Source organism: Struthio camelus, chromosome 14, assembly GCF_040807025.1.
Source record: "Struthio camelus isolate bStrCam1 chromosome 14, bStrCam1.hap1, whole genome shotgun sequence".
In the NCBI taxonomy this organism is placed as follows: domain Eukaryota; kingdom Metazoa; phylum Chordata; class Aves; order Struthioniformes; family Struthionidae; genus Struthio; species Struthio camelus.
Genome location: NC_090955.1, coordinates 10,463,480 through 10,482,029, shown reverse-complemented (window position 1 = coordinate 10,482,029; position 18,550 = coordinate 10,463,480). Strand labels below are relative to the sequence as shown.

Below are 18,550 nucleotides of genomic sequence, written 5' to 3'. Positions count from 1 at the left end.
ATGCATTGAAAGTACAGGAATTGGAGGTAGCTTGGTAGATCTGCCTGAGAATTGGGGGGGGGGGGGGGGGGGGGAGTGGCTGAAACACCAGAGGGCTGGGCTGCCATTCAGAAGGACCTGGACAGGCTGGAGAGATGAGCAAAGGGGAATCTCATGAAATTCGACAAAGGCAGGTGCAGGGTCCTGCACCTGGGGAGGAATAAGCCTATGCACCAGTACAGGCCGGGGGCTGACCTGCTGGAAAGTAGCTCTACAGAGAAGGACCTGGGAGTCCTGGTGGGCAACAATTTGACCATGAGCCAGCAATGTGCCCTGGTGGCCAAGAAGGCCAATGGGATCCTGGGGTGCATTAGGCAGAGTGTTGCCAGCAGGTCGAGGGAGGTGATCCTGCCCCTCTCCTCAGCCCTGGTGAGGCCTCACTTGAAGTACTGTGTCCAGTTCTGGGCTCCCCAGTACAAGAGAGACATGGAGCTCCTGGAGGGAGTCCAGCAGAGGGCTACAAAGATGATGAAGGGACTGGAGCATCTCTCCTATGAGGAAAGGCTGAGGAAGCTGGGCCTGTTCAGCCTAGAGAAGAGAAGACTGAGGGGAGGATCTGATCAATATGTTTAAGTATCTGAAGGGAAGGTGTCAGGAGAATGGGGCCAGACTCTTCTCAGGGGTGCCCAGTGATAGGGTGAGAGGCAACAGGCACAAACTGAAACGCAGGAAATTCCGTCTGAACATGAGGAAAAAATTCTTTGCTGTGACGGTGTCTGAGCACTGGAACAGGTTGCCTAGAGAGGTGGTGGAGTCTCCTTCCCTGGAGATACTCAAAAGCCATCTGGAGGCAATCGTGGGCAATGTGCTCTAGAGGGCCCTGCTTGAGCAGGAGGGTTGGACTGGATCATCTCCTGAGGTGTCTTCCAACGTCAGTCATTCTGTGATTCTGTGAAATCTCTAAACCACTTTTTAACCAAAGCCCTGAGTGATGTGTTTTCCATGTTACTAGAATGATTCCTCCTCATTTTTCTTTTTCTTTTTTTTTTTTTTTTTTTGGCCTTAGTTCCATCTGTTCTGAGGTTTTCTCCGAAGTCCAGCCAAATAACCTGGACTCTTTCAGCCTTTGGATCACTGTGGACTGCAGCGATATTGAGGCGTAGGTCACAGACAACATGGTACATGTGGGCACTGGCATGAACTCGTCCCCAGCAGCTGCTAGGACTTTGTAATCTTTGATCCTGCAGTATTGTCACTTGTTGTACCCAAGTGCTGTGTGTGCATGTGAACTTCATTATTCCAAACAAATGTGTAAGGAACACGCTCTGTCCTAAGGAGCCTGTAGTAAGATATGAATATTGATTTTTTTTTTTCCCTTCTGCTGCCATGATTATTGGGTAAGAAAACATGCAAAATAGTTCTTTATTAGTCACATGTCCTTCAGCCATAAAACATTCTGTTTAGGGGTGCTTTCCAGTTAAACTTTGTGCCGGAACACTAAGATGCCAAAGGTTGAATGTCCAAAAAAGCCATGAAAATCATTTTGCATAATAATCACATTTTATATTCAAATTATTTTTCCATGATATTTCTATATTTTAGAAATGGGCTTATTTTTAAGCAATGGACTACACGAAAAATGAAAAGGCAATCCAGTCTGTCTTTTCTATGTGGTATTGCTGATAATCGCTGCTTTTCTCATGGTTACTATAGTAACTTGGCATCCTTAGCTGCCACCTTTTTTGGCACTATAAAAAAACTCTTTAAATTCAGTTCCCTGATAAACTGAAAGCTTGGCTTCATGATACCCATGGGAGTGTGTAAGTGTAGCAACAATACTTGTCATTTCTCTTACTTGCTGTTTAACTTGCTTGTTAGCAGCTGTGCAGGCAGTTCTAACTGTGATGTTTCAGGATCCTGCTGCAGGCGTTATAAAAAGCACAAATGCTAATGCCCTGGATGAAACCCTGGAAACGGCCATGAGCTCCTGACGGGTCGTGCGCTACAGCCCAAGATGTGAAGAACTGAGCAGAATTTTGCTCTCATCACACCACTGTAAAAGCAGTTCTGCCTCCGAGTTTGACAACTTTCAAGAGCAGAAATAGTCTGTGGACATGAAACTACACGGTGAGAATCATTTTAAAGGCTCCTGTGGTAAATCAGTGGCAAATCAACAACCTATTGATGCTTTTAATCCTTTTGCAAGTGTGTGCATGCAGTCGGTGTGGCAGATGAGAGCAGCCCAGAGCTGGGGATGCTGGAGAGCAGGGAGTGCCCAATGCACTGCTGAGAGAGGGCAAAGCCTGTTGGCACAACATTGTTGGAGGGGAGTGCAAGGCCAATGCAAACACCAGGTGCCCTAAATGAGCACAGCAGTTGGACCTCTTTCTTTGCTCCAAAACGGTGCTTGTGCTGAAGGTTTTTCTAGTTTTGTGAAACTGTCACCCAGCTACAGCCCACTGCTCGTGCAGCCCCTGTGGAGGCTGGTGCCCTTAACCCTCCACCAAAATACCCTTGTCACAGGAAGGGAAAAGGCGATACTGACATCTGAAGAGCTGGTATTAGCTCCAGGCTGTTGGGCACGACTATCCGGCGCATCCAGAGAGGGGCTGAACCCTTTGTTGAAGCCAGGGCATTTGGTGAGCCTTCCTTCCCTGCAGCTGTGTTTTCACGTTCTTTTGCAAAGGGTTTTGCAGAGCAGACAGGTTTGGAAGTTATGTGGTTGCAAAACGATGGAGGAAGAATGTGGCTGAAGTGCTCCTGGGAACTGTCAGTGTATCCTCGTTCTGCTCTTACTGCTCTCGTAGCTATCCTCTCCTGGCAGCTGCTGGAGATAAGATACTGAGTATCCTGTTCTGGCCAGAACAGCCACAGTACGACACTTTTTATAAAGAAAAACACCTACTCTCCTAATACAAAATAGTGTAGTGGCCTGTGCTAGTAATGCTAGTGCACTTCAAACGCTGTTTGCTTTACAGGGCTTAGGGGAAGAGTTTTATTTAAAAGTTTATTATTGGATGATTGTACATTTGTCTATGTGGGAGACCAAGAAAAGCTCAGGTCACGGAAATTACAAACGTAGTTTTAGGACACTGCATATTTATTAGGCCATCTGCTACTGCAGCACTAAAAGCAAAAGCCTTTGTACAGGCAATCTATTCGCAGCTACTGTTTTACCTCCTGATGTGCAAAATATCAAAGCTCTGGATGCATTTATTATTCTGCCGAGTAATTTTCTAATGAATTCATAAAGCTCAGGAAACATCTTATGCAAGAGTTTCCTTTATATTAGGTTGCTCTTTTCTCATCAGAGCCTGGCAGGAGCCTCTGAGGAGGAATCCCGTAGTGTGAATAAGTTTATGGTGCTGAACACGTGGCTGGGTGGCACTGAGTTTTGTTATTCCCACCTTGGTAAGACAGATTCTGGCTAGAGGATCTGAGTATTAATGGCAGATACGTGGATGGCATTCTCCTAAGACTGAATCAATGTGAAGTCCAAATTAAAATAACTGTTTTACCAAGAGAAAAAAAGCAAGTGGCTTTTCAGAAGCAAGCAACTCCAAAGTAACAACTAGTGTCTGGGTGAGCCATGTGACATTCACAAGAATACCGGAAGATGATCTAACTCTGTTTTTCCTCATTCTCCTTTCTAGTAACCTACAAAGCCTTTACAGCATGCCTTTACAGCCGTGTTTCCAGTGCAGCCTGCAGCCTGTGCACCACTGCGACCCCTGCGTCACTGTATGACCCAAGCACCTTTACCCAAACTCGTCCCTTTGTCTTCTGTGACCAAGCCAGGATCAAACCAACAGCTGCAATAGAAATCACCCACAGTGTTTAGGTAAGTACCTTGTGTTCAGAGACATGCAGACCACAGGGGCAGCAGTGGAGAAAGAGAGGAGCAGCTTGGCACAAGTCAGGACAACTGTAAATCACTGCGGGGCGGGACAGCCACCCTGTGCTTGGCCTGTACCCAGCACCCCAGAGCCTCTGCCCTGTGCTGGAGAAGTCCAACAGTGCTTAATACTACAAGGGCCAAAATGCTACAATTGCTAATGCAATTTATGGAGTTTTGTAATTAATTTGCAAGAATCAGCAGTGAATAATAGAGGGAGAGAGACCCAAGAGAGCATGTTGCTGCTCAGGACACGAAGAGTGATGAAGGATCAGCGTGGTAAAATGCAAAAAGAGCATTTGCTCGCACCTCCCTGTGGTGCTGTCCCAGCCATGTAGCCCAGTTCTTCCCATGCACCGAAGGTCCCGGGGCACCCACTCCAGGGCTGCCTTCCCCGGGCGGATACCGAAGGGTCCTGAGCTAAATGCCTGCATTGCTGTGAGGCTCCCAGACACCAGGGGAGGGCATCATCAGCCATTACTCAGATCGTGTTTTATCACCTTTATTTAACAGGGAATCTGTTACAGAAACAGAGTTGTTCTTGTGTGCAGCACAGTTAGACTAAGGCTGGGACTCTATATATCTGAGCCCATAAAAACCTTTGAGACTCCTCTGTCACAAAGTATCTGTGCTAAAATGGCCGTGTCCTGCTCCTGAGGGTCTGCCACAGCAGCACAGCTCAAGGTAAACGCTTGCAATTATTTTGCCATTGATACATTACCCTACCATGCTCTGATCTCTTGCAGTGCATTACACGTTATTTCATATGATCTATTAATCCTCATGTGCCAATAGAAGGATATGTCTGATCCATCTGTAAGGTACTCAAAGGACATATCTTTTACTGAGGTCTTCTGTTAACTTCCAGATCATGAACAACGCTGAATCGTGAGCAAGCTAGGTGCTGAGATAGAGGAGGGAAGCTTGTCAGCTTGCAGCGATCTGTCACTCCATCTCCTGGCCAAGAGTTCCCTTCCGGAGTCGCCTGCAAGCCACACACACATAAAGAAGGTATTCATGCCTTCCTCCATGTGAAGCATGGGGCTTAATATTACTTTGTGCACTGATTATGTTGAAAGTAATAGCGGGAACACTCTGATACTGTTAGCAGTTAATGACCCATTGTTTAAATGGAAAAGAGACATTTATAGTCAAATTTATCGTTGGAGTTGTAATGTTGAACTGTATTAAGCAGCCTGAGTGGCTGGTTCCAGAGCACCCCATGGACCTTCGTGGCAATTGCAGTAACGCACCAATGGCGGGAACGTAGCTGACAGTGTGCAGGGAGGCTCTCTGCACCAGCAGACCTACCCCAGTTGCAGTTACTTACTGGGGGCCACCACAAACACCTCCCTGACACTGCGATGCACAAAACCATTGTCACTGCTCAGCGCAACAATGCCACCACTCAGCCCAGCTGAAGGTGGTGGCCCGGCGAGCTGCCGCCCCTGCCTCGCTCCACGGGACACACTACCCCCCCAGGCGGTGTGGACCCCCTCTGCACGCACCTTGGGGCGCCCACAGCCCAGCACACCGCAGCCTGGGCATTCACAGGCTGCTGTGCATCCCACGTGGCCCTCTGGCAGAGGGATAGCGGCGCTGGTTCGTGGATTTGTTTTCCCCTGCCGTTCCTCCAATGCCCCCAGCTCTGCAGTCCCTGTCCCTTGGTGTGTCTCCAGCACTGCAAACTCAGTGCCATGAGATTTAAATGTGACACCTTATAAACCACATAAATATGATCTGACAGCGCCCCTTTACAATGAAGGATTTTGCACAGGATCTTCAGGCTCTAATTCAGTCTCAGGGCTCTCTTCCCGTTATGGTGGGTGTGCAATGCCACTAGGAAAACTTGACTGAATTATAGCCTTTTATTCTTTTAAGGTATCTTTTTTTTTGTCTGAAACAAGGTTTTATTTTGAACAAAAATGAACATGAAAAGTATAAAAGATACAATCACGCTTAGTGGTAGATTTGTTTTCTTTGGAAAAATGGGTCATATTGTGATGCTAAGATAATCGCTGTTAATTTGGAGGTTATTTTAAAGCTAATGGATAATTATTATTCTGTGGAATTTTTTTCAAATAAATACTGAGTTTAGTTTTGCTGAATGTTCCCTTTCCATTTGCAGTGTGGATGTTTCTCCTCACTTGCATTAACATGTTACCACTCAAAATGAATAACTGTGCTTTTGGCTTTGAATTTTTCCTCCACATTTTTGACAATTGTTTTTTATGTCGTATATAAATCACTGTAACACACGATAAAGTCAAGTACATTGAGTGGCTGTGAATATTTAAGTTACTGGTTCCTCCTTTGTGCAATAGCCCATAACCATATTTTAAGAGCAGTTACAGTCTTTTATCAAGCACATGTATTGGCATTTTTTTTTGTAACTGGATTACTGAGCATACTCTTAACAACTCTTAAACAGCTCTCACTGACTATCATGTAAATCCTTCTTAATTCACAGTTTATTGACCACAGTGGTTCTGGATGAATACTTAGTGCCAGTCACCCTCCTGTGGGCACCACGCCACCTGCTACCATGTCTCTGAAGAAATCCCCAAATTCCCCTTGAATAACAAATTTGTGTGTCGCAGAACATTGCCGCTTCTGTAGGAAAATCCTGCTGGAGAGGTTGGCGAGTTTCTACCCCAAGCAGCACCCGCCCCCCACCCCCCAATGCTGGAGGGCTGGGTTTTGGGGAGAGGAGAGGTGACATCTGGTACTCAGTGAGTAGCCGAAGGTGCCCATGTCCGCAGACCTCAGGGCTGCCCCAAATTGGTATATGACAGCAACCCACGACCCGGCTCGTTCAATGCAATCTGCAGTCAATGTAGGTGGAAGGGGTTTATATTACTCATTTTATGGACTGATTTATGGCTTGTTTACTTGGATGCTTTACCCACATTGCTAATGTTGTAATTAAACCTCGTTAAAGTGCGCAGGCGTCCCTCAGGCATGCAAAGTAACTTTTTCTTTTTTTTTTCCATGAACAATAATTATTATATAGGGAAAAAATGAGTGGTGAGGAAGGGTGGCAGGCAGGCTTGGTTGTAATAAATACCTACTTAGCAAGCAGAGGATGTTTAGTTGTAAATCAAATTGTGTATTAAAAATGGAAATTGCTGAGATTGGTGTTTACCTGTGAAACAAAAATTACTTCATGAAGAAAATAATTATAGACATAGACTATAAAAACCCAGTTGTGAACCTTTATTAAATAGTTAAAATCAAGGTGCTGCTGTGATGCACAGCATCAGCACATCATGCACAGGGTAGGTTGGAGGCATCACTGTAGCAGAAGCATGGGCTGTATGCATATACCCCTTCGAGCCCAGATCTAGGCAACAGAGGTATGACTAGAAGCCTTTTATTGATTTTTTTTCTGTTGTTCCCAGGAGCAGGATATCCCTGTGGATAGAAGCGGTCCTGTTCAAGCTGCAATGCCAAGGAGATAGTGCTGGGATGGTGCTCCGCATTCTGGACCCACAGCGCTGCCTGTCCTGACAGCAGCTTTCAGCTTGGGGTGAGGACTGTGCCGAGGTGCCCCGCTAGTCTGCAGGAGCACAGTGGCTTTTGCACACATCCTGCATGGCAATCCTCCGAAAACTCACCCCTGCGAGCCACGATAGTCGCCCTGGCAAACGCAGTCGAGGAGCTTCACTCACCAGCCGAGGAAAGGGTATGCGTGCAACAAACCTCATTCATTAGCAAGAAACAGTTCAGCCTGCTCTGGTTGAAACGCAGCAGCATCCCCACTGTCTATCTATCAGTGTCAGGGCTGCTGGGGTCCTGTTCGGACAGGATTTGGCACCAGAGGTGCTCAGGCTTGGTCCTTTGCTCTGTGTAACAAAGCTAATGTCTGCAATGACCTTATATGTTCACTGCTGTTATTCTGAAAACTATTTGACTGTGAAATCTGAATTGCAGGTCAAAACTCCTGTGAGCACCTTACACAGAAACTGCAAACGTGGACAGCTTGCAGGTAAACTGCTGGATTAACTGAATCCATCTCTCTCTTTGTCTCTTCCTTTTGCTCATACACAGTGTTTTCCCTTCCTCCCATTTCTGTCTCTCAGAGGGGTATTTTGGTGTTCAAACACTACAGGGTGTTTTTAGCTCTACCCCACGTTTTTCTGGTGCATTGCAATTCCCCCCAAGTTTAAAGAGGTCCTCTAGGAGCTAATGAAGCCCATGAAGTAATCAGGTGAAGTATGGCACAAGAGAGAAATTCTATTACCAGAAAAGACTGATGAGTTCAGGGAATTAGTGGGGGGGAAATGAAAATTATATTAGTAATAGTTGTTTATTACCTATACTAAGGTAATATACCAAACACCCCAATGAGAGAGTGCCAAGGCACAGCACTCGCTGATGGCCATGGGTCCTGTTTCGCAGAAGACATTTTTCTCTTATTCTAAAGCAGCTTAACTCAGTCCAGCTTAACTCAATCAACTCCATGCTGGATTTGCTTAGGGACTTCTCTTCCGAGGCAGGCTCAGCAATTTCTGCCAGGAGAGAATATCTCTATATATCTATATAGATACCTCTATAGATACATACATATGGGTGCAGAGGCTGCCAGATCGGCAAGCTGGCGGATAATGGGAGCCCCGGGATGTCTGGCGGGGAGCTACTCAGTCGGTTTGCAGAGCAAGCGGGAGGCGCTGGTGGCTGGTCGGCAGCACTGACGGCCCCGTTGTGCTGCGGGAGTGCAGCCAGCGGAACATCCCACAATGCCGCGCATGAGGGTATTCAGTCCCATAAACAGCAGGGCTCCTGTCTCAGAGGAGAAGCAGCAAGGGTCAGGCACAGCAACAGCACTCAAACGCCAGCAAAAACTTTCCAGAGCTGTGCTATTTACTCAGGCAGGGATCACGGAGGGATATTTAATTGAACTGTGTTGTGTTCTTTTGCCCTGGGTGGATATTTGCTGGCCTAATGCAAATTTGCCTGTGGTGCAGACAGATTAAGAGACCTGCAGAAGTGGAGTCCACTCTTCTTCCGCAGCTGGCCAAGCCGGGGGCAGGACAACATCGGAGGACCTTGCCTGTAACTCTCATCTCAGTGCTGCATTACAAAAAGACTCCTCCAGGAACCCCATCGTTCTGCTTTCAAGCTTTACACTGGGGCATGTTGGAAGCCAACCAAAATGATTGCAGATGTGGTATTTTTGTCCAGCCCTGTCCAAGAGCAGAGTCTTTCTTGAAATGAAAGCCATTCCTCCTGGAACTGTATGTTAAACCAGATCTGGAAGAGTCACTCAAAGGACAAACAAGCTGCTGAGCCCCAGGAAACGGGTTCAGTGTGAACCGTGGCTGCCCTGGTGCGTTCAGTGTTCATGCAGCCTCACAGCCACAGCCAACACTGTCGGTGCGAGTGGCGCTGCTCCTCTTGCACACATCATTAACGGTGTCCTGGCCACCGCAATCCTCTCCCCGTGCTGCTCCAAGCCGCACTTAATCTTCTAAAGTGCACCTTCCTGTTTGCCTTATGCTCCCTCGTGACCTCTCCTCCCAGCTGCCAAGCGAATATGTCACGACGTATCGATCGGCGCTGTGTGCACCCGGACTGCTTTGAGCCTGCCTGCTCATCAAGCCCTCGTATTTTATGGGCGCTGCTCTTCTTCCTCATGGTTCCTGGTTTTCCTACCACCCGGCACCCCACCACAGCCCAGCACCCAAGCCCGCTGTCTGCAGGCGCTCAGCAGCTAAAGCAGATGGCAGTGAAGAGCTGCCGCTTCTCACCAGTGGTTTTTCGCCAAATTTGGCGATGTTAGCAGGGACATCACATCAGCCTATGCAGAGGGTCACCTAATGCACAGATATGCCCTTATCGATCTTTTGACCAACACTGTCTTAAAAGTTATGTTACTTGAGTAAAAAACATTGAGCTGTTAAAACCAGCAGCTCGCCACGGCAAATGCAATGCAAGCGGCTCACACCTCATGAGCTGAAGAAATAGGAGTGTCTTTAGTCCAGATTAGCACTTTTCCCCTCCCGACTGATGACAGAGCTGTGGCTGGGAGACCCCTGTCAGCCCTCATGCCTTGACTCTCGCCTGTGTGTCCCCAGGCCAGGGGGCACAGGTCACCCCAGGAGCCACATTTGTTCTCCAAGTAGCCCCTGGATACAGAGTGTCTGTCAGACGTGGAAAGAAAAAGGGGGAAAAAAAGCCAGATTTTTCTTGTGGCGCTACATGAAAAAATTTCTTCATAGAGCCTTTGAGGCAATTAGCCAGCGGTAGCAGATGGCACGTGGAATTGTTCCTAAAAATGAACCAGTTACGATGCTGCCCTACATAGAAGTTAACAGATATTAAAGCCATACAGTTTTCAAAGAAATGCGGATGAAAGTGCATGCAGTTTGCAACCGGGCTCGTGCTGTTATACAGTTTGCGTGCGTGTGCACGTGCACGTGCATGTGTATGGTGGTTCTGGAGCATTATTAGCCATGGCACCAGTTCTCTAATGTCAAGCAAGGGCAACCAGCTATACAGAAAGCTCAGAGGTGAGGCTTGGATACTCTAATAGAGCCATTTATTGATGGGGACAACAGCATCTTGCACTGCCTCGGTCATAAGGGAATTTCTTTAACCTGTGTTATGCACGTGCCCGTCCTGTCTGGCCAACCCAAAAAGCTCTGGAGGAATTTGCACCTCTGCAAATTTTACCATTTACTTCAGTAGCATCAGGCTTTCCCTCCAGGGCTAACCTCTGCTGCCACAATGGCTTTGAACTGCGTCATTGGTAAACATCCTCTTCTGTACAGAAAACTTCTTGGGAAAACATAAAACGTTCAAATACAGCAGGCGGAAGAAAGTCTTTGCACCCTCCGCGACCAAAACGCTTGAACCATTTGGTGCATTTTCGCTGCAGGAGACGCTGGGGCTGAGGGACTGGCAGGGCCGTGCGGGGCTTCATGCTCTCGCTGGGCACCTGCCTCAGAAAGTCAGTGCGACAGCTCGGGTCTCTCGCTCATAAAAATCCCTCAATATACCTGTCTTAAACAAGAGTAAAGGCTAAATAAACACATCTAAACAACTGAAAAGCACGTCAACATTCAACTTCAAAATAAAATGCAGTCAAGTGTGAAATTATACTTTTTATTCCATAAATCTCCAGCAACCGGCACAGTTATATAACTTGTATCACGCTTTACTACTGGCAGAGTTTAACACACCATGCAAACCCCATAAAGTAATTACATTTCATTTCAACAAAGAAACAAAATCCCAGCTCATTCACCCCCCTCTGTCTCAGAAAGGATTAGAGACAATTCAGTGCATGTCGATTTTTCCCGGTGATAAATCCAAAGCAGGTCACCAATGAAATGGTAATGTGGGTTCCCAAGGCAGCTGATTTAAAGGGAAAATAGAGATGTTATTTGGTGTTCTTCAAGGCAATGTCACCCTGCTAAAGCCCTTTCGCTTTCTGAAACTTCCTGAGGTTTATCTTCTACTTAAAAGAAGCTTAAAAATGTAAAATTTACCTTGACTAGACCATTTCCACACTTTGCAATTGCCATTTTGCAGACTGGTTATGTGCTTTGGACCAGATTCCTATCCAGCTTTTGAAAAGTTATTACATTCCCCAATAAATGAGATTATGTGAGTGATAATGAAAACCAGCAGAAGACGCAGGTTCCCCTCTTGCAACACGAAGCCGTAAGCCCCAGAGTCTCGGGCACTTCAGACCCACAAGACAGGCTGGAAATATTTGTTGTCAGAGTTTTTGTTGGCTGCTCTTCTGCCAAACCACAGGTATGTGTGTATGCAATAAAACCCAATTAATGTAACTAATTAGTCTATTCACTCACATTCAAAATAAGTTTCCAAACTTTATAATTAGAGTATTGTGATTAAATGCAATTTTAAAAATAAAGAATCCCTGAAAGCAAGGCAACCAGGAACACAGGCGCGCTCTTTCATTTCCAAAACCCAGCTCAAGGCCACAAAGACACACACAAACAGGTAACTAAGGGTTACCGGAAAGGAGGCTTTATCCCACCGGGCACAAAGCAACGTGGCAGCAAAAACTCCCTCCTATCACTCAATCAGCCACTGCAAAAGTGGGCATCACGAAAGGGGACACCCCGTAAAGGAGATGATAGGACACAGCAGCCTCCTCAGAAGTGGGATGAAATGCTTAAATATGCAGGTTTCCATCCGAAAATGGGAGGTAAAAATGATTACCTGCCATCGTCTGTATTTGTGCAAAATACTCAAAATGGGCTCAGGCCCTGAGCAGTGCAACAGAGCTCGGTGCTGGGACAGGCCCAAGGGCAATGTGCTGACATTCACTACAAGTACTGAGGGAGTTTTCCTTTATTGCTTTCAAACCGCTGAGCATGAGTTTGCTTTTCCTATCTTGTTTATTTATCTGCATCTCAGCCTCGGCTTTGTTTCTGACCCAAACAGACTCAATAAATGTTGCACAAAGATGGGAAATGCAGCAGGAAGACCCTGCAGAAATAACTTGCTCTAGTGTTTCCATGTGTTTTCCGCTGATATGCCTTGTGAACATAGCCCAATTCCCAGTTCACCCCAGCAAACCAAAGACTTGAAGTGGTGCATGAAATGGTGTTGCTGTAGTTGTCTCTTTTGGTGCGTGGAGAGGTAGGAGCGAACCCATCACTATTGCCGAGCGAGAGGAGAGCGAGACTGGCCAGCAGCAGCAGAGGGGACTGAACGATGCTAAGCACCAGCTGACCGCAGAGGAGGCTATGTGGAAAACATAAAATTTGATAAGGGAGTGTTTTATATCTCAAAGTCAACAACCAGTCTAGGAGACCACAAGCAGCGGACAAACAAAATGAGGCAAAAAAAAAAAGAAAGGTGAGTGCTAGTCAAGTTGCAGAGGGCAAAGAATTTGATAAAATTACCATCAAACAGGCAAGGAAAAGCTAGAAACAGATCTGAAAGGCCTGGAAATGTCATGGCGGGGAAGGGGGGGGGAAGGCGGGGCTAGTAGTAAGCAGGGAAAATTAGGTTCCTATATATAAACCTGAGCCCGGTTCCCTCATTCCAAACGCTGGTCATCTCTTCTGCCCTTTATACTTTTTGAAAAGATGACACTGTGCTGTAATTTGAACAATCCAAAATCATTCCTCCAGGAGGAGGCACCTATGGCACCTCTATTTGGATTTATATTCTATAGCAAACTGGAGTAAAAAGAGAGTTGCAATAGCCCCCCCCCGCCCCCCCCGGCCCGCCAAAGTACCCGTGCCTCTGCAGTTCAGCGTGGGTTTGCCACTGCAAAACACCCAGCAGGTCCAGCAGGGTCCCCAGAGTTATTGTCTAGCCTCTCTCTAGCAATAAAGACACAGTTGCACCAGGTGGTAACTCTTGGCAGACGGCGACGTTTCAGAGTTGCTTGCTGTATGAATGATACTTTCTGAGTTTGTTCCCCTTTTATTCAGATTCTCAGTAGCTTGTTCAAATGTCAGAGAGCATCCTATTTCTATCTTTTATTTCCTTACTGAGAGGAAATCTTCTTTAAGCCTAAGAATTACAGCTTGGGAGAAAGGATACACTCTCTCTCGGTAAAAATGGTCTGCTTGACAAATCTTACAGCATACAATAAAAACAATAGCTGCAAAAAGCCCAGTGGCTTTGTTCTCAGTGGAGGCTTTTAATTTCTATTGCACTTTTTAAAGAGACATTTTGTCTGCCCCATAATTTTTTGGCTGGAACGGTGATGCCCATTAGCGACAAAAACGCAGGATGCCCTTTGCTGCGAGCTCATGGAAGCAGGGGGCTCGGACGAGATCTAATTAATCAGCCTGTACTGTAAGCAAATAAAAGTGACGGGCCGGATGAGCAAACACGTCCATTCCCAGCGTTGCCTGGGGGGTTGCGGTGCAGCCAGGTCCTGACGGGAGCCTCAGCCTCGGTGGGAAGCTCTTAGCGCCCGCTCGAAACAACGGGCGGCTTCCTCGCTAAGTCAGCCGTAAAAATGGCTTGGCCTACAATGATGTATTGTTTTCCTTCAGCGACTTATTTATCCCTCGGTCGCCTTGTCAGGCTGAGCGGGGGGGGGGGGGGGGGGGGGGGGGGGGGCCGCGTGCCATGCCCCCGCGAGGCCAGCGGCTCAGCAGCACGCAGCAATCCCGGGTCAGGGCTCCGGGCGAGCTGGCGGCACTTTGGGGGCCAGCATGACCCCAGCTGGCCTCACAGCCCTGGCTGGTCCACGCCAGAAGTGTGCTTGGTATGAACTGGGCGTCTGTGTGTGCACGGTGTCTTTTTAATGCTCCCATAGCTGATCATCCGTTTCAGCTCAGCAGCAAGGGCGTGTGGGCGAACAGATGTGGCCTGGTGACGCAAAACTCGTCGGGGTGCAGCAGTCTGCTCCAGCAAGGAGCCCTGGCAAAGACAGCTATTCGGCTCTGAGGACTTCACTGCATGTCATCCACGGACGAGAAAAGTTATGTCTGTCCATGAACTGGGATGATATTGTATTGCAATTTGCTACTGCCACTGTAAGCACCAGGTGCCGGGGCCAGGCAGTGACACGTGAACCTCTGGCTCCTCTGGGAAGAAAGTTTCTGGCTTCCAGTTTCGTTGAGGAAGACAAAAAAATGCGCTCTGCCCCATGTTCGGATGCAGGATGACAGGCAAGGAGCCAAAGCTCATGAAGATCAAAGCTACTCTGAATAGGCTGGACTACAAAACAGCTGCATATGCCTAGGCCTTAATCATTAAAAGATATTTAAACCTCAAGTTATCCAGCCTAAACACTGCAGGGCCTTGTTGCCACCATCGGTTATTTCACCAGACGCAGAGCACCCAAGGGTGGCTGCAGGCCGCTGCGTTAGCCTCCTGCTCGCAGCCCGTTGGCGACCGTCTACAAGAAAACGAACTCTCGTCCGCTTTTTTTTCCTCCTAATCCTGCCTGCGCGTCGCAGGCGGCATCGCTTCGCCTGGGCCAGCAGCCCCGGCTGGCACCAGCCGCGCCAGACCGCGTGCTGGCCCGTCAGTCCGCATCGCCCCATGCCCCAGCTCTGGCAGCTCGGCGAGGTTTCCCGTGGGGCCAGGAGGGCTGCCAAGAGCCCAGAAAGTTTCCAGCCCTCCCCTAAAAAGCGTCCCCCGCCTGCGGGCTCTCACCCTTGCTTCGCTCCCGGGAAGCGGCTTCTCGACGTGTTTCCCGCTGCTGTTCCCTGCGTGAGGCCACCCGTAACGTCCCGCTCTTCCTAATTACGCTAAATAGCAGGCAATTTTGGAGCACGTGGACGATGCATTCCCGTTGTCCTTCTCTGCCATAACTGATAAGCAAATCTGGCCAGCCCACTGCACAGGGTCACCGTGCGCTCGCTCAAATATTGCTTTTCAGCGATGCAGAAACAGCAGAACCAATCACAAAAAAACTCATCCCAGTGTAAAAGTGCCTAGGACTTCTGCCACTTCCTAACGTGTGGCTTATTTGCAAAAAAATGCAGGTGACGGCTAGATAAAAGCACCTGTGCCATTTGTACGGCTGTGGCAAGGGAGGTTCGACAGCATCCGGAAGCCGCAAGGCTCCGTGATGCTCCCCGAGAGAAAAGGCAGACCCTGCAGCACACGGGCTCTGCTGCATCCGGCACGCAAGCTTGTTGCACAAGAGAAACTCCCTGTCCGACTTAACTCGAGCGCGCAGACGACCCCACGGCAAGCCCCATGCTCAGCCTCGCCGCCCCGCGCTTCTGCCCGAAATAGCATCTCCCGTCACCTGCCTCCCCTCTGCCGTGTCTAATAACCACCCCTCCCGCCCCGGGCCGTATCGTAAAAGAGCAAGACCTTCCCTGGCCAAAGGGAAACGTCCCAACTGGGAAGTGCAGGCTGCAGTAAAACACCGGGGACGTCTCGAGAGCAGCGGTAAGAGCGGTCACCTCTTGTAGCTCGATTTATGCCGTTCCCATCACCCTCGCTGTTATATTTGTGCTGACAGGGATCAGCTTAACCCCTGCCTCCGATCTAATAAAAGCTGGCAGGGTGGAAGAGTGCATAATCCTTCTTCGGGGTCCTAGGGACAGGCGCAATAAAAAACTGCTGCTGCTGCTGCTGCTCCGCGGCCACAACCGCTGCCTGGAATAACTAACACCCTGCCCGACGCCGGCCGGCGGTGGGACGCGCTTCAGGCCGGAGGCTCCTCGGGGCCGCTTCCCTTTGCAGCTCACAGCCTGGGCCGGGGCAAATCACGTCAGAACTGATAAAAACACCAGAGCTGCTGCGTGGGTCAGACCACGGGGTCTGCAATAACTCAGGAGACCGCGCCGGAGCCCTTCCTCTCCTCCTCCTCCTCTCCCCGTGTGCCCCGGCACCCCTTCTGCGAGAACAGCTCGGCCGGGGCGGACACCCACCATCCCTCAGTGTTTCCTAGAGGCAAAGCGAAACGGAAAGCACCCAAGGCTCTGCCGTGGGTGAATGACTGGATTTTTTTTTTATTTCCCCCTCCCCTCATCATTAATTGACCAAATCAGCGTTGCAGAGCTGCGCTATGCTTTCTAATGAAAACCCTGCCTGCGCCTAAGACACAGATTTAATGATAGGATACTAACAGGGTTAGAAATTTCCTGTGCAAACATTTATAATTTATATCTACATTCATTTTTTAATACTGTTTGTGCTCTGCGACAAGAAAATACCGAAGCGCTCGTCTATCAATCCCCCCTCGCTGTTCATGCCCGGGGAAGGCGCAGGCACTAGCAGGCTGGAGAAAAAAAAAGTCCCGGCATGATTTCGCTGGAGGTGCAAATTAGCGTTTGGAAATCGCGTCCTAGCATGAGTCCATGTTTTGAAGAAGACAGACCGGCGACACCAGCACCGAGAGCCCGGGGCCTCCGGTCGCCTCTGCAGCTAACCCGGCTGCCACGAAGTTGCGGTCTAGCGGTTGCACATACTAGCAGGCATCTAGCTGCATTTACAGGCAGCAAAAACAGCAGGGCTTGGGCTGGGGGTTACGATTTTGTGGGTAGCGGTGAGGAGGGATTTGCATGAAATGTCATCTTTCAACAGCAAAAAAGTATCTCAAAGGGCAGTGACTGAGGGTCCGAGGAGGTGAAAGAGGAGCTCATTTCCTAGGACACATATAATTGCAGCAATTCAGAATACCAAAAATGTAAAGTTAGGAATAATCAGTGGCCGTTTATGGTCTGTGTCTATACTGTGAATTCAGCTAATATGGAGTAATTACACCTCTAATTCCTGGTACTCGTCATCATTCGGTGAGAGAGGAGTCCTGCGAAACAATGAAAACAGATTGGCTGGGCCAGGGCTGCCAACTGCGGGCTTCGCCCTGTGAGGGCTCATTTCTCTTTTAATGGTAAAAGCGGTTCTGATTTCCTTTATTTATTTGGCTCTTCCAGTGGCAAAGCAAGCATTACCGGGTTGGGCTGCCGGGGTCTCCGGCAGCGGATGCGCTGCACAACAGCACCACCACTAGCCAGCACCGCCGCGGTGCCGGGCGAGAGATGCCGCCGCCGCGGAAAATCCCTGCCGGCGCCAGCGGTCCCCCTTTCGGACCGAACGCCACCGCGCCCCGCTCGCGAAACAGCGTCTTCACCCTCTTTGTCTGATCTAGTGCCAAAACACGTCCTCATTTATTTCTTCTTTCAGCCCCTGCAGAAACAAGCTGATCCCCCCCTACCCCCCGGGGTTTTGTGCAAACATTAAGGCAGCGCTTGCTCACCTGGACTCATTAAAACATACTGAATGTGTCCTCAGTTTGGGGCCGTGAATCATTCTTTCGGCATTTAAGCACTGCTGTTTACTAACCACATCCGTGCATGCAGCGAAGCGGGGCGGCGAGCCGAACACCCTGGAGCTGGCCAGGGAAGCACCAACCACCGGGAGCTAAGCTGAGCCTGTGCCTCTCCCGCGTGCGCTGTGCAGCGAAATACAGGCTGCTGGTTAACGCTAAGGAAATACAGAGGTAAAAGACTGTTTCATTTCCAGGTTTACAGCTGACATCCGTGTCTTCACCCAGCACGCAGCAATCCCAAACCCTACTTCTGGGGACAAAGTTTGCAAAGCGGCACCAGCCGAACCATTCCTACGAGCAGCATAATTTGGCACAAATGTAGCCCAGCCAAGCAGCTCTGTGCAAAGCAGCGTTGCCCTCGCAGGCACTCGGGAGCCCCTCGGACAAGGGATTTGCAGGCGTGAGCCTCTTCCCAGGCTTGCCGGGGGCTCACTTTCACAGGAAACACTCGCTCCTCGGAGGGACGGTCCCGGATTCGCCGGTGTTTCCACAACAAGCACCGCTGCCAAAATGCTCCCAGCCGTCAGCCGAGGGCCCGCGCAGAGCCCGCACACCGAACACTCGGCGCGGAGCAGGAGGACCTCGCTCCTGGCAGGCTTTCCTCCGCGCTCATCCCGGCCCGCGAGTTTGCAGCACAGACTATCCCTTCCCCTGCCCGGCAGCTTTTTTATATCGCATCTATTCTTTTTTCCCGAATGGCTCTTTCTCCCTAACGCGCAGGCACCTCCCAGAGGGAGCCGGTGGCTGGGGCTGACGTGATTGCATTGCACCGCTCGAGTTAACCGAGCCGATGCCCCGCTCCTGCAGTTTGATGCATTCGCTGACATTACCGAATAATGTGATGTGTCATTTTAAATGCCCCTTGCTGCCCTGTGCCCCAAAAGAGGAGCTACGACGGGGCGCAGGGCCGGGACGCAGCCCGCGAGGGCGCCCAGCGC

At 49.2% G+C, this 18,550-nt stretch overlaps 2 long non-coding RNA genes across 9 annotated transcripts in view; one reads left to right on the top strand and one right to left on the bottom strand.

Moving 5' to 3' along the window:
- Window positions 1-1,700: 1,700 nt before the first annotated feature.
- On the top strand, window positions 1,701-10,877 carry LOC104144693 (uncharacterized). Of its 5 annotated transcripts, XR_011134576.1 has the most exons (6): window positions 1,701-2,106; window positions 3,633-3,820; window positions 4,743-4,885; window positions 7,276-7,559; window positions 7,808-7,862; window positions 8,842-10,877. It is a non-coding gene; the product is annotated as an uncharacterized lncRNA (long non-coding RNA). The 5 variants fall into 5 exon arrangements; XR_011134574.1 differs by having other exon boundaries at window positions 4,743-7,559; XR_011134575.1 differs by having other exon boundaries at window positions 7,276-10,877.
- A 90-nt stretch (window positions 10,878-10,967) lies between these two features.
- LOC104144692 (uncharacterized) overlaps window positions 10,968-18,550 on the bottom strand; it is a 45,627-nt gene continuing 38,044 nt past the window's right edge. For 2 of the 4 annotated variants that reach the window (XR_011134570.1, XR_011134571.1), the window contains exon 2: window positions 10,968-12,598. This is a non-coding gene — a long non-coding RNA (uncharacterized lncRNA). Of the gene's footprint in view, window positions 12,599-13,097; window positions 13,925-17,540; window positions 17,622-18,550 lie in introns of those variants that run through there. The other 2 variants (XR_694173.2, XR_011134572.1) reach the window with 2 other exon arrangements.